At 41.0% G+C, this 15,249-nt stretch overlaps 1 protein-coding gene across 14 annotated transcripts in view; it reads left to right on the forward strand.

Moving 5' to 3' along the window:
• FBXL13 (F-box and leucine rich repeat protein 13) overlaps positions 1-15,249 on the forward strand; it is a 204,693-nt gene that overhangs the window by 119,640 nt on the left and 69,804 nt on the right. The window lies entirely within an intron of this gene.

Genomic DNA, 15,249 nt, shown 5'->3' on the forward strand with positions numbered 1-15,249 from the left:
TTTGGCTCAGGGCATGACCCCAGGGTCCTGGGATCGAGTCCTGCATCGGGCTTCCTTCATGGAGCCTGCTTCTCCCTCTGCCTGTGTCTCTGCCTCTCTCTCTGTGTCTCAAATAAATAAATAAATAAATAAATAAATAAATAAATAATAAATAAAATCAATCTTTTAAAAAATTACTGTTTTCTCTGCCATTTTGTGCAGGGGAGAAAAAGTACTCAGAGGAAGAAACATAACTGGGAATTTTTATTTCATTAGTTAGATTTACTTTATTTTATTTTACCTATTTTGGGACCCAGGCACCAGGAACAGATTTACTCGTATTCCTCAGTTCATGGACTTTCATCAGCCCATGTAAGGCCACTCTCCTGTTTTATTGATTTCCTTTTACCCACATTTCCCACTCCCGTTCTCCTCCCCCTACACAAACAAACCCTCTAATTTGTTTTATGTGATTTCATATATGTTCTTATAGACATACAGGTTTCCTCTGCTGTCTAAAAGTACCATGTTCCTATGAAACTTTTCTTAAGCAGAAATGGCATAAAGTAAACAACCAGTAACCACTAATTCATACGGAAACATCCTTGAGTGCTCCCAGACCCTAAAACTAATCTTTCTTAGGTTTTCTGACATTTAGGGACATGTCTTGCTAATGGATGCACAAAATAAATAGAGATAAAGCACAGCTGCTCTGAGACCCAGTTGAGACCAGTGGCGCTTGATGCTGGGGTGCTGAGCTCCCAGGGAAGATGCCACTCGGACTGTCTGCGGTGCCTGCTGTCTCTGTAATGGCTCACTGCAAAATCCTCTTTGGATTTCTTTTGGCTAGTGAAAATAGGTACTAATGGAGGTCTTTTTGTAAAAGTGAAGTAGCCCAATGAGCTTTCAAAAAGCAGGGGATACCTATGTAAGAATGTAGTCTTGAGTTCTTATATTGTGGTTCTGTGTGTATATGTTTTAATTCTCCTGCATGATGCTGTGCTATATATCTGACAATATTTCTGACAATATTTCTAAAGTTGACTCTCTAAAGTACCTCTTCTTCTCTCCAAACCCTGAATCACAGAGAGCCCCAGGGTTCAGTGCTTGGTCCATTTTTCTTCTCAGCCTATACCTACTCCCCTGGTGATCATGGCTTTAAATATCACCTACAATAATGAGCAAATATATATATGTATATATACACACACACAGAGATGCTCACTCACACATATATACATACATATGTACATAATATATGTCTATAGGAGTGTGTTTACAGACATATACATGTATATATGCTTGTAGGAGCCTATGTATGCATATAAGATGATATAGAAGTAATCTATATTTATAGAAGTAATATGTGATATATATATACAGACACATATATATGATAGGTATCTCCAACACAGACTTCCTTCTCAAATTTCAGACTCCTATTAAAAAAAAATCCCTGCTCTAAAAAATAACTCCTTGTTCCACCTACAACCTTCCCCGTGTCACTTAAGGACAGATGCTCCACATTTACAGTTCCTTGGGCCAAAAATCTTAGAGTCACCTGTTACATCTTGAATTGTAACCCTCTACATTCATATATTGAAGTCCTCAATCCCTAGAACCTCCTTTCTTGGAAATAGGGTTGTTCCAGATGTAATTAGCTAGGATGAAGTCATTAGGATGGCCCTAATCCAATATAAATGACGTCCTTAATAAAAAAGGGGACATTGGGACACAGATGTACTCATACAGAACAGTGCCACGTGAACATGAAAACAGCCATCTACAAGCCAAGCCAAGAGGCCTGGACCATATCCTTCCCTCTTCCCTCGCATTAAAGGAAGCAACCTCAGAAGGAACCAACCCTGCTGACACCTTGATCTTGGAGTCTTAGCCTCCAGAGCGGTAGGATGACACATTTCTGTTATTTAAGGCACCCAGTTTGTGGTACTTTGTTACAGCAGATCTAGCTCACTAGTCTGTTATCTTGGACTTTTCTCTTTCTCTTACTGCACATCACTCTGCCAGGAAAGCCAGGATGCTGTTACTTCAGAACTACCTGGGATCTAACTCTTCCTCACAACCTCCGCAGCTCCCAGCCCAGGTCACCAGCATCTCTTGTCTACATAAATGTCATGGGCCCCTAACTGGTTTCTCTGCTTTCACTTCTGCCTCCTATAAGTCTGCTCTCAACTCAGCATCTAGAGTGATACTTTTAAAACCCAAGTCGGAAAAATAAAAAATAAAAAATAAATAATACCAAAGTCGGGGGCGCCTGGGTGGCTCAGCGGTTGAGCGTCTGCCTTTGGCTCAGGTCATGATCCCAGGGTCCTGGGATCGAGTCCCACGTCAGGCTCCCTGCATGGAGCCTGCTTCTCCCTCTGCCTGTGTCTCTGCCTCTCTCTCTCTCTCTCATGAATAAATAAACAAAATCTTGAAAAAAAAACAAAAACAAGTCAATGTCCTCCCTCTTCTCAAATACCTGGGGAGGCATCCCATTTACTCAATAAAAGAAAGACCTCAGCGGGACCTTCATGACCTTACATTCTCTGTCTTCTCCTGCAATTGCCCCTGTGGCATGAATTCGTACTACCTCCCCCTTACCAACTCTGCTCCAGTCACACTGGCTGCCTTGCTGTTCCCGTTCCCTTGGCACACGAGCCCTTGCCTTGGAGGGGGTTGGCACTGGCCATCTTTCTTGCCCAGAATCCTCCTCCTGAGCTCTCTGGGTGGCTACCTTCCTCATCTCCTGGGTCTTTTCCCACACATCCCCATAAGTGAGTAAATGGATAACAAGGTATGAGCTAAAATGCTCCAAAGATGCCTACATTGGTTCCCTAGTAACTTTAGCACTCTTCAAAAGTTCTTGTTTCTTTCAGAATCTCAAAATAGAAAAATATGGGTAGGGTGAAGAGCTTTTGTGGAGAACACAAAGCTTTCCTAGCTGTCGATGAGGAAATCCCAATTAGGACGGCAGTGATTCCTGGTTAGGCTTTCCCTTTATCCTCTGCTCTTGCAAGGATACTCCTGTGGATATGATCTTTGGGTGGCCACTTCCCCTACAGATTTATGTATCCCCAACTGTGTGTAGCAGTGGGTTATGACACTGTGTAGGAAGCCCAGCATGAAATGACTGCAGCAATGCTGGGAAGGAAGGCTAGGGCTGTAGCCAGTCTCAGGCTGAAACCGAAATTCCTGGAAAACCAACAACTCTGAACATGGGGTGAAAGAAGGAGCCAGATGAAGGCCGAGGTTCCCATTTATATATTCAGATTTAAGAGAATTAAACCAGAGAGTTAGGGGGCACCTGGGTGGCTCAGTCAGTTGAGTGTCTGCCTTTGGCTGAGGTCATGGTCCCAGGGTCCTGGGATTGAGCCCCGTGTCAGGCTCCTTGCTCCATAGGGAGTCTGCTTCTCCCTTTCCTCTAGCTTGCGTGTGCATGCTCGCTCACTCTCTTTCTCTCTCGCTCGCTGAATGTCTCTCAAATAAATAAATAAAATCTTTAAAAAAACAGCAACAACAGGGGGATCCCTGGGTGGCTCAGTGGTTTGGTGCCTGCCTTTGGCCCAGGGCGTGATCCTGGAGTCCCGGGATCGAGTCCCGCGTCAGGCTCCCGGCATGGGGCCTGCTTCTCCCTCTGCCTGTGTCTCTGCCTCTCTCTCTCTTTCTCTATCATAAATAAATAAATAAAATCTTAAAAAAAAACAGCAACAACAGTTAGAGAACTTGTAATAGGAGCTTCTGCTCCTCTGCCTCCCCTGTTCTTCATTTCCAGCCTGTTGTTTTACTAGGCTCACCCTTTGCCCTCTGTTTAGACACCCTCATGCTGACCCTTTCTCCCATTCACCAAGTTAACTGTTCTAGATCTCTGAGGCTTCGTTCAGTCACAGTCTTCTCTAGGAAGCTCTCACCAACCTCTTGTTAGGATTCTTGTGTGTTCTATAATCGTACTTCCACTAAGCATTCTCTAGGTGTTCAGTGGTCTGCTTATTTGTCTATTTTCCCCATTGTGGGCTCCTTGATGGCCAGGATGCTGCCTTGTTGACCTGTGTATCTGCCTCCTTAGCACATAATACAGTACCTTGCATGAAGAGGGACTGTGATCAATGTTTGATGAATGAATAAATGAATGAACAAATGAAAGAAACAGCAGCCAATTTCAGGGCATGGTCAGCCAGATGCTGTAGGTGGAAGCTCAAGGAGTCTGTTAAGTAGCTAAGGCGTTGGCGACTTGTCAGAGCAAAGCCTCAGAGTCTTTTCTTGGTAAGGGTGGAGTCTGACATTTCTTTAGTTTTTTGTTTAAAGATTTTCTTTATTTGAGAGAGAGAGAGCTCACAAGAGCCAGGGGTTGGGGGCCAAGGGAGAGGGAGAAGTGGACTCCCTGCTGAGGAGGGAGCCTGATGTGGGGCTCGATCCCAGGACCCTAAGGTCATGACCTAAGCTGAAGGCCGACTCTTAACCAACCAGGCACCCCTGCCATTTCTTTAGATTCAGGGGAAGACGAGCCTAGGAAACTATGAAATACTATGGTGAAAGTATTTTCTTCATAAGTTATTTTTCAGTCACTAGACACAAGTCAAGAAAAATGAAAAGGGACAGCATCCCAGAAATGTCCAAATGACTCAGTGCGATAATAATTAATCAGTAGTGCTTGTACTGCTAAGTCTCTCTGGGACCCGTGAATCTTAAAGGTAGGTTGTGCAAACTGCGAACAAGAAGATTCCAAGGTCATTTCAGTTCTCCCTGGGCTTCTAACCTCCCCTTCCAGAGAGGCAAAGATCATGGAAGGCCTTACTCGTTCACCTCCGGGGATTGCGGTAGAGGTGGGAGAAAGTCACAGAGCCACGTCCAGGAATGAATGTACTAGCCGAATGGAACGGAGATTGCATAAGCGAAGCAAGGGGAGAAAGCAATTTCTCTTTCTTTCTCTCTCTCACACAGCAGAAGGCAGTGGGATGGGCAAAGGAGCCCCAGCCTGGAGTGGGGAGCACTGGGATCTAGTCCTTGCTATCCCCCTCACCGCTTGTGCAACTCTGGACAGTCACGTGGTCTTCTGCCTCAGTTCCCTTATCTACACAATGGCTCGTTTGGGCTAGATGATCTCTGAGGTCCTTTTAGGCTTTAGGATCTTGTGCTTCTTTCTGTGTGGATGTCTGGTCCTTGGCACAGAACTGAGAGTGGAGGCACAGTTTTGCTAGGTTATCCAATAGGTAGTTGGAACAGTAATAGTTGTGCGACCAGCTACACCAGTTGCAAATAAGCAGATTATGTACCAAAATTTATTGGCGACAGTTAAATTCAAAATTATAATTCATTTATATTTGTTTGATTCCATTTTCCTTTATTATGTATTTTAATGGATGGTAATAATTTCTGTCATTTTTTGGGTACTGACTGGGTGCTAGGTGTTGAGGTTTTTCCTTATTATTTTATTATCTCATTTAATCTTTATAAATAACTATATGAGGTGGGTATCATAACTCTCATTTTAGACATGTGGAAACTGAAAAATGGTGTGCTGGCAAATATTTAACAACTGGCAGAGAGCAGGAAAAGCCCTGATTTTCAATGATTGATCATTTCCATGGTGTAAATACTCTCACCATTAACTATTTCAAGTTTCCAATGAGAAGTCATTGAACAGAGAGTTGGGAAGAGAGGTACCATGGTATACCATGAGGTAATATTTTCATTATACAGATACAATAAACAATATCCTCAAGAGCATAGGTAATAGTAACACATAATAAGATAATTAGGAAGTGACAAGTTTGAGTATTCACTAGCTTTGTTGATATAATTTACTTAAAGTTTATATGATTTATTTTTTAATCTGGCTGTATTTTTTGGGGGGGATTTATTTATTTGAGAGAGAGAAAGAGAGCATGAGCAGGGGGAGGGGCAGAGAGAGAGGGAGAGAAGCAGCCTCCCACTGAGTGAGGGGCTCCATCTCCCAGGGTTTGAACTCTCAGGGCTCCATCTCACAACTCTGAGATCATGACCTGAGCTGTAACCAAGAGTCAGATGTTTAATCGACTGAGCCACATAGGAGCGTCTAATCTAATTTAACAACAGGCTTGCAGAGCCTAAAAATTCAACAGTTTGTGCTTGCAAGCTGGTATTAACTGGCCCCACACACCACTTAAAATGAAGACAGAGTAAGTAACTCGCCTAAGGTCACACAAAAAATGTCTGGCCGAGATTAGAACCTTGATCTCACTAATTCTGAAGAATAGGCTCTATACCAGCAGACTGTAATTTGTAAAATTGTAAAGTGCTATATACTGCATATGGTAAAAAAAAAAAAAAAGTTGCATTTCCTATTTGAAAAAAACAGTAAGTGGTCTTAAGTGTCATTAATAAGAAGGAGTTCTAGTGGAAAAACAATCATGAATCAGAATAGCCACCGTACAATTTCTGCATCAGTTCTTGTGCCTCAGTTTCCCTGTTAAAGGAATGCTTTATATCTTTTCTGAATCACAAACTGTGTTGGGGGAAAAAATAAAATTCATGAAAATTGTTTTATATTTCTTGTAAGATAGGACTCATATAAATTTAAATGGTTGTTATGATATTAGTTTGAGTGTAACTTCATGCTAGCCATATTGAAAATAAAAATAGAGAAATACAACAAACACCTACTATTAGCATCCATTGCTTAAGACAATCTCTTTGTAGGCAAACTGTATTAGGATGTTTATTACATTAAGCAGTAAAAAAATGAAACATCTGGCAATGATTTTTAGATCTTGAAAAATCAGATGGCAAAATGAGTCTCAGAGGATGAAGATCATGTTTCATACTCCTGAAAAAAGGTTTGACAAAAATTTTAGTGCTTTCTGAAAAACCATACTTCTTTCAGTTTCTACTCTGTTCCCTATCTTAGGATGTGACTTACAGACAAAATTTCATAAACTCTTCACAAAACTCTCCTTAAGTCTTTGGACCTAGGTGAAGCCTGTGGTTAGAGCTCCAGCTGCAAGCCACCCTCTAGCTCAGTTAATCTAGACAAACCGAGTAGCTTCATGGATCATTGTGTTGGAATAAGAAAGAATTATGGTTGTGATTCTCTTAGTCAAAAAGGAGATAAACGTCCATTATAGTACAGGAGAAGCTGTGAGTAATTTGGCCATTGGATGAGGAAAAGAACAGGATAGTGTACTCTAAACAAGAATAATAAAGTTTAAGAAGGACCAAGGCTGCCTCTACAGATCACAGCCCTGAGTCATTGTGTAGTGAGCGCACAGAGTTGCCATGCATGCTTGCCTTCCTGGCATCTGTAGGCTTCACTAATCTTGTATTCTAATTTCTCACTCACATTGGAAGATGAAACTTTCTTTTTTATGATTGGCTATCCGATGTTTTTAGATAAATACAGTAATCTTTAACAAATGACCATACTGATTACCTCCTTCCTCCGCCTTTGGAACTAGTAATTTTAATTTACATTCTACAAAAAATTTATTCAACAACTACTTAGTCTACTAACAAACAGTTGTTATATCATCCGGTGCTCCAAGCCCCTGTGTTGTACCGTAAAGGACATGATGGATAAGATGCTGTCTGTGTTCCTTGGCAAGAATATTAGACATGTGCATAAGTAGTTATCATACAAGGCAGATGATGCAAATTCAAACTGAGGCCTATGGTGTTTGGTGTTCTGGGGCCTAAGAGAAGAAACACTCCTACCTGAAGCGATCCAGGGAGGGTACCTAGGAGAAGTGCGTTAGCAAACGCAGAGGAGGGGGTAGCCATGAAGAACATCTAGACTGGAAAGTATGGGGTCATCAGAGGGATAATAAGTAGGCCTCTCTTCCTGTCACCACAGGGGACACAGTATTTGAAATCCTGTCAAGGCTTTTTAGCACAGGTCCTGGGAAGTATTGCTATTTTAGAAGCTTGTGGCACATTTGAATGCAATAAAACAAAATGTTCCATGTTTTGGGAAAAATCTTTGTCTTTCTCTCCAACCACTCATTCCACTTGCTAAGCCAGTCTTCTTTGAGGTTACCTGGAGGTCATGAAGGATATATGGATATGACTAAAGTCATTACATTATCCATTAGTCATTGGTTACAGTGTTGTTCAAATGAGAGAAACAGCTGGAAATGGTACAGGAACACAACTTGGGCAATGTCTACCTAAGATAGATATTTCTAGCTGTCACAGAAGGTCTGGCCCTACATATATCTCTTTTCTGTGTTGCTGAGTTAACTGGTCCAGAGACAATGTTGTAAAGAAGTGGGAAGTGTGAACTTAGTACTATGCTAATTCTCCTTGAGCTAAGTTCGTTCGTTCCTTCCTTCCTTCCTTCCTTCCTCCCTCCCTCCCTCCCTTCCTTCCTTCCTTCCTTTCTTTCTTTTCTTTCTTCTTCTTCTTCTTCTTTTTTTTTTTTTTTTTTTTTTTACTATCCTGGAGGAGCAAAGAGGGATCTGAGCTAGTCCTTGGTGCTCACACTTTGGTTTTCATTTTGTATTGCTCACTGACAACTCATTTCCTTCACAGACAGCTCTGTCCTGTCCTGCTCATGGGTTGAGACCCACCCAGAGGCAGCTGGAGAGAATTTCCTAGGATCACCAAAACTTCTCTATCCCCAATCAGCAGCAGTAGCTGTCTGCTGGGACTTGAGATTGGAACAGCATTGGTGCGGCCAACTTCCCAACCAATGGGAGTTCAACCAGCAGAGAGCAGAGTGAAAGGGCTCCAGTTGGTGTCCAGACTAAAGCCATTTAACAACTAAACAAAGAGAAATTAGATCCCAAGTTTTGTAAGAATACTAAACAGAAAACGCACAGGTATCAGCTGTGGCAGGGCTTGCTTCTTAACATGGTGAAGTATTTTACTTTTTCCCTAGGAGAGGAATTTTTAATTTCAGGCTTATATGACCATTATTTCAGTGAAGAGAAAGGACAACTAATGGTTGGCCTAAAAGATTCTGGCAAGAATATTTGAGTCATAAAATATTAGCCAAGCATCTTTTTGGATATTCTAAAATAAACCATGTAGAGAACCAAGCATTTCGTGCCAAGACAAAACTAAAAAGTTCTTCTTAGAGGTTTCCCCCACCTCTTCTCTGGATACAGTCTTATTGGTTGATAGCACCAAGTGTCTGGCTGCATTGCAAGGAATCACTCAGCTGTGGCTGATTACTGCTATAATTTTTTCCCTTGTTCAGAAAATCTTGTCATGAATATGTTTCCAAGACAGCAAGAAAGAAAAGTTTCTTTCTTTCTTTTTCTTTCCCCCAGGGGAAGCCATTATTTGAAACACTAGTGGTAGGGTAATGGCCCAGGATTTGAGATAAAGGGGAAGAATTTAGAAGTATTGTAAAAAACAACTATTCCCATCCCTCGAATTGTGTGTCCTGTGGGGATTGGTGGCCTCTAGATGGTGTGACTCAGTATCATTTGTTCATTCATTCAGTACTTGTGGAGCACTCACTCTTCCTGACATGGTCCAGCCCTGGGGACAAATCTCACGACTTCTCTGAATACCATTTCATTTCTTTATGTGTGTGATGCGAGGGATGCACTAGAATGATCTCTCAAGGTCCTCTACCTCTAGTTCTTGAATCTTCACTTCTCTGTGGGAGCACAATGCACTCAGGAGAATAGTAATAAGAAAGCATGTGTCCAGTATTACATGCCAGACACTGTGCTAACTAACCACTTTTACATATACATTATCCCATTTTGTTTTCTTAAGTAGTTCCTAAAAAAAATTGGGGTATTATTATACCCATTTTACAGATGACAAAACTAAGTGTCAAGAGAGGTTGAGTTGCCTTTTGTGAGAAAGAAGCAGAGCCAGGCTCAAACCCATCTCTGCTGACTCCAAACTCTCTGATCTCCAGATTTTTTTTTTTTTTAAGATTTTATTTATTTATTCATGAGACAGACAGAGAGAAAGAGGCAGAGACACAGGCAGAGGGAGAAGCAGGCTCTGCACAGGGAGCCCTACATGGGACTCGGTCCCGGAACTCCAGGATCACGCCCCAGGCTGAAGGCAGGCGCTAAACCATTGAGCCACCCAGGGATCCCCTGATCTCCAGATTTTTAATGTTCATTCACCTCCCCTGGAATTTTCTCTGGGAATACTTGTAGAAAATACCTCATTCTTGCCTTATGGGTCTTCCGTTAGCTTTCCCTCCCTCCTTACCCACTATATAATTCTTATTTATCCCAAGGGTGATTTTGCCACTTTATCCAAGTCTAGCGCTCCCACTGCTTTGCTTTCACTTGTCCTTTACCTTTGACTTGGAATTGTTTTCAATTTTTGTTTGTAGTCAGATTCTGTATTCTTTCCCAGACTTTATTTGTCTTACTCCCAAATTTAATTCATTCGGCCCCAAACAGTTGTCCAACACAGTAAGAAATTTTAAAAAGAGTGTAAGTTCATTTATTTGGGGGGGGTAATCAAGACATGCAGATTATAGGAAAGGGTTATGGCTAAAATAGAGCTTTAGGCTTGTAAGAGAAAGAGAAGGAAAGTAGCTGGAGTCATGCATTGGAACTTGAGAAATAGTCAAGGCTTGGGTAGAGGAAAAGAGAAAGAGGCAGAGGGAGGTACAAGGTCAGAAAAAAGCAGAGAGGTCTACTGAGTACTGGAGAAATCAGATGTCTTTCTGGCTGGGGCATCTAGGTTTAAAAACCTATGGCAGCTGGGATGGGACAGTTGAAACAGATGTTGTTGCTGAAGAATATTAATCAGAAGGAACACTGGATTAAGAGTCTGAACATCTGTGTTCTTGCTCTGTCAATTTTTAATCTGGGGAAAAACGATCAAGGAACCAGAGCATCTGTTTCCTTATCTCCTGGAGCCTATCTCAGCATATAGGAGAAGTCCAAGCTCCTTGGAATAGCCTGCCTTTCTCTGGCTGTTCCTACCTCCTGCCATTTTGTAGTAGGTCATCAAGTGTGAGCAGTCACTTCTGAGTGGAGACTTCCATAACACTGGATAATCACATTCCCTCTCTGAAAAATGATTTCTCGCAAAGCTACACAGGTTAAATAATACTCAGACACATGCATTTAAAAATAGAATGCTTCCCCTACTAATGTAGTTATTCAACTTTGAGAAACTGAAATTCCTTAATTAAGTATTTGGAATTGAAACTTTAAAGGCTTGAAGGTTTCTGTTTTAAATTCACAATATGAGGTGACAATAAGATCTTTAAGCTTTCCTTTTAAATTTTGCCTGGTTCAAATACTTAGTGGTGCCAGATAGAGTGGATAATCTCAAAGATGATGATATGGATAAAAATGTGGCCAGGCAAGTTCATATGATCAGCCAAAACCAAGCAGGCAAGAGCAAACAACATCAGCTATGAATCTCAAATGTTCAAAGCCCCCAAAGTAGCTGTGATGGTTAATTTTATGTGCCAGCTTGAATGGCCCATGGGGTATCCAACTATTCTATTAAACATTATTGTAGGTTTGTCTGTGAAGGGAATTTTTTTAAGATTATTTATTTATTTATTCATTCATTCATTCATTCATTCATTCATGAGAGGCACGGAGAGAGGCAGAGGCACAGGCAGAGGAAGAAGCAGGCTCCCTGAAGGGGGCCTGATGCAGGACTTGATTCCAGGACCTCAGGATCACAAACTGAGCCAAAAGCAGATGCTCAACCACTGAGCCACCCAGGCGTCCCTGTGAGGGTGTTCTGGATAAAGTCAACTTTTACATTGGTAAACTGAGTAGAGCAGATTACCTTCCCCAGTTTGGTTGGGCCTCAGCCAATCTGTTGAAGGTCTAAGTAGAACAAAGGGCTAAGAAAGAGAATTCTTATATATAAATTTCTGTGTGCAGCTCTATTTCTTTAGGATAATTTTCTCAAATTCCTGGGCCAAAATAGACATTGTTCAGATATTAGAAACATATTTCCCAAAAACTCTTTAGAAAAAAACTGTTCTAGTATCTCAGTCCATTCAGGCTGCTATAGCAAAATGCCAGAGACTAGACAGGCTATAAACAGCAGGCATTTATTTCTCACAGTTCTGAAGGCCGGGAAGTTCAAGATCAGCACTGACAGATTCAATGTCTATTTAGAGTCTGCTTCCTGGTTCACAGACAGTGCCTTCTCGCTGTAACCTTACATGGTGGAAGGGGTAAGGGATCTCTCTGGGGCCTCCTTTATAAGAGTGCTAAATGCAATCATGAGAGCAGAGTCCAAAATTACCTCTGAAAGGATCTATATCCTGATGACATCACCTCCATGAGGGTTTAGGATTTCAATATATGAATTTTGCAGGGACACAAGCATTCAGAACATAGACTAAATATATTTCTACCTGAGGCAGCCCCTCAAGGTTGCATGCTCAGACCCTGCTCTCAAGGGCTTCCCCTGGCCTTTGACCAAGTACTCACACTGTCATGTGTGCTGGGCAACAGAACCTAGCTATACGCATGGTTCTCCTAATTCATTCACACATGCTTCCATTTACTCACGTAGTAATATTACTTGATTATCTACTCAGTTGACACTCTAGGTACCCTGCTGGGAGCTGGGGTACAAGGGAGTTAGTTCAACAATTAAATATAATATAAATTTAACTATAGTTATGATACTTAAACAGTGCTTTAAGTGTCTAAAAAGACCCTGGCCTAATCTGAGGCTCAGGGACACTTAAGGAGAAGGCGGCATTTGAGCTGAGCTCTGGTTGTCCTGAGGATGTGGCACTCAGTTCCCTAACTTTTGGCTAGTCCTTTTTAAATAGGTGGAGGCTTTAATGACAGAACCTTGGAAGTCACCTTGAGTGACAGATGGTATACATGAAGTCTTCAGAGGTCTCCTAAGAGGTCCCTTATAGCTGCTCTTGCTTGTTCTCTGTCATACTGTTGTGACGATGACTTTGCAGGGGTGTTCCCTCTGCTGTCTCTTCCTGGGTGGACTCTCGGTCTAATTATCACCACTCTTACAGTGAGTGAGTCTAAATGCCATCTGATTTCCCATTCATCCTATTTGTTATAGGAAATGAAACCTAAATAAATTATTTTAAGAAAATTCATAATCAAATGCATCTGATCCTTCGATCATTCAGTATTTTGAATATACTCCACTGCCGCTGCTTCCACTAATGTGGATAATAATGGCTGAAAGAAAAATCAATACTACAAACCTGCAGTAATCAAAACAGTGTGGTATTGGCATTAAGATAGACATAAAAACCAATGAAATAAAAAAAAAAACCACAATGAAATAGAATGAAAGACCAGAAATAAACCTACACTTTTATGGCCAATTGATTTTCAACAAGGGTGCCAAGACCATTAAATGGGGGAAAGAATACTCTCTTGAACAGTTGGTGCTGGGGCAACTGGATATCTGCACACAAAAAAATGCAGCTGGATTCCTACCTCATACCAAATACAAAAATTAACTCAAAATGGACCAATGACTGGGACACCTGGGTGGCTCAGCAGTGGCATGTCTGCCTTTGGCTCAGGGCGTGATTCTGGGGTCCCAGGATCAAGTCCCACGTCGGACTCCCTGCATGGACCCTGCTTCTCCCTCTGCCTGTGTCTCTGCCTCTCTATCTCTCTGTGTCTCTCATGAATAAATAAATAAAATATTTTAAAAAATGGACCAATGACCTAAATATAAGAGCTAAAATAATAAACCTTAGAAGAAAACACTGATGGTAAATCTTTGTGACTTTGGATTGGGCAATGGATTCTTAGATATAACTCCAAAAGCATAAACAGAAAGAGAAAAAAACCAGGTAAATTGGGCTTCATCAAAATTAAAAATTTGTGCATCGAAGGACATTATTTAAAAAGGGAAAGACAACCCAAAGAATGGGAGGAAATATTTGCAGATCACCTATCTAAAGGTCTAGTGTCTAGGATATATAAGGAACTCTTACAAATCAAAAACAGAAAGACAACCCAATTAAAAAATAATCAAAGGGCTTGAATAGACATTCGCCCAAAGAAGATATGCAGGTGACTGATAAACACATGAAAAGATGCTCAATATCATTAGTCATTAAGGAGATGCAAATCAAAATCGCAATGAGGTACCATTTCAAAACCACTAGGAAATTTTTTAAAAAGGAAAATATGGGGGACACCTGGGTGGCTCAGTGGTTGAGTGTCTGCCTTTGGCTCAGGGCGTGATTCTGGGGTCCTGGGATCAAGTCCCACACAGGGCTTCTTGCAGGGAGCCTGCTTCTCCCTCTGCCTATATCTCTGCCTCTCTCTCTGTGTCTCTCATGAATAAATAATAAAATCTTTTAAAAAAATAAAGGAAAATGAAAAATAATGTTGGCAAAGATGTGAAGTGGGAACACTCTAGATTGCCTGTGGAAAGTGAAATAGTGTAACCACTGTAGAAAACATTTGGGTGGTTCCTTAAAAAATTAAACATAGAATTACCATATAGTCCAGCAATTCTGCTCCTATGCATACACTCAAAAGAATTGAAATACTGGTACTCAAACAAATAGATGTACATGCATATTCATAGTAGCACTATTCAAAATATCCAAAAGATGGAAACAACCCAAATATTATTCATCAACAGATGAACAGTTGAACAAAATGTGGTATATTCATTCAATATTATTCAACCATAGGGGTGCCTGGGTGGCTCAGTCGGTCAAATGTCTGCCTTTGGCTAAAGACATGATCTTAGGGTTCTAGGATCGAGCCCTGTGTCAGGCTACCTGCTCAGAGGGGAGTCTGCTTCTCTCTCTCCCTCTGTCCCATTCCCTTCCCTCCATTTATGCTCTTTCTCAAAAGAAGAAATAAACTCTTAAAAAAAAGAATATTACTCAGCCATAAAAATGAATAAGGTACTGATACATGATGCTACAGCATGATGCTAAGTGGAAGAAAGGAGACGCAAAAGGCTATATATTGTATGATTCCACTTACTTGAAATATTTAGAATAGGTAAATCCACAGAGATAGTGATTTCTTGGGGCTGGGAGAAGGCGTGTGTAAGAAGAAACTACCTAATAGATTAGGTGTCTTTTAGGAGTGATAAAAATGTTTTGGGACTAGATAGAGGTTGTGGTTGCATCAAACTATGAATGGTTAGTGGCCCATTTAAGTGATTAATTTGTGTTATGTGAATTTTGCCTCAATAAGAAATTAAACAATAAGTTAGCTAGACTTATTGTGGTAATCATTTCACAAAACATACATATAAGAAATTAAGTATTAAAGAAGAAAAGACTAGATTCTTTCCCTCTTACGTCTGCCATATTTAATGGTTTCAGTTTTAAAATATAGTAGCAAAATCATGACATACCTTTGGTTATTT

The sequence above is a fragment of the Canis lupus genome, chromosome 18 (assembly GCF_003254725.2).
Source record: "Canis lupus dingo isolate Sandy chromosome 18, ASM325472v2, whole genome shotgun sequence".
Taxonomy (NCBI): Eukaryota; Metazoa; Chordata; class Mammalia; order Carnivora; family Canidae; genus Canis; species Canis lupus.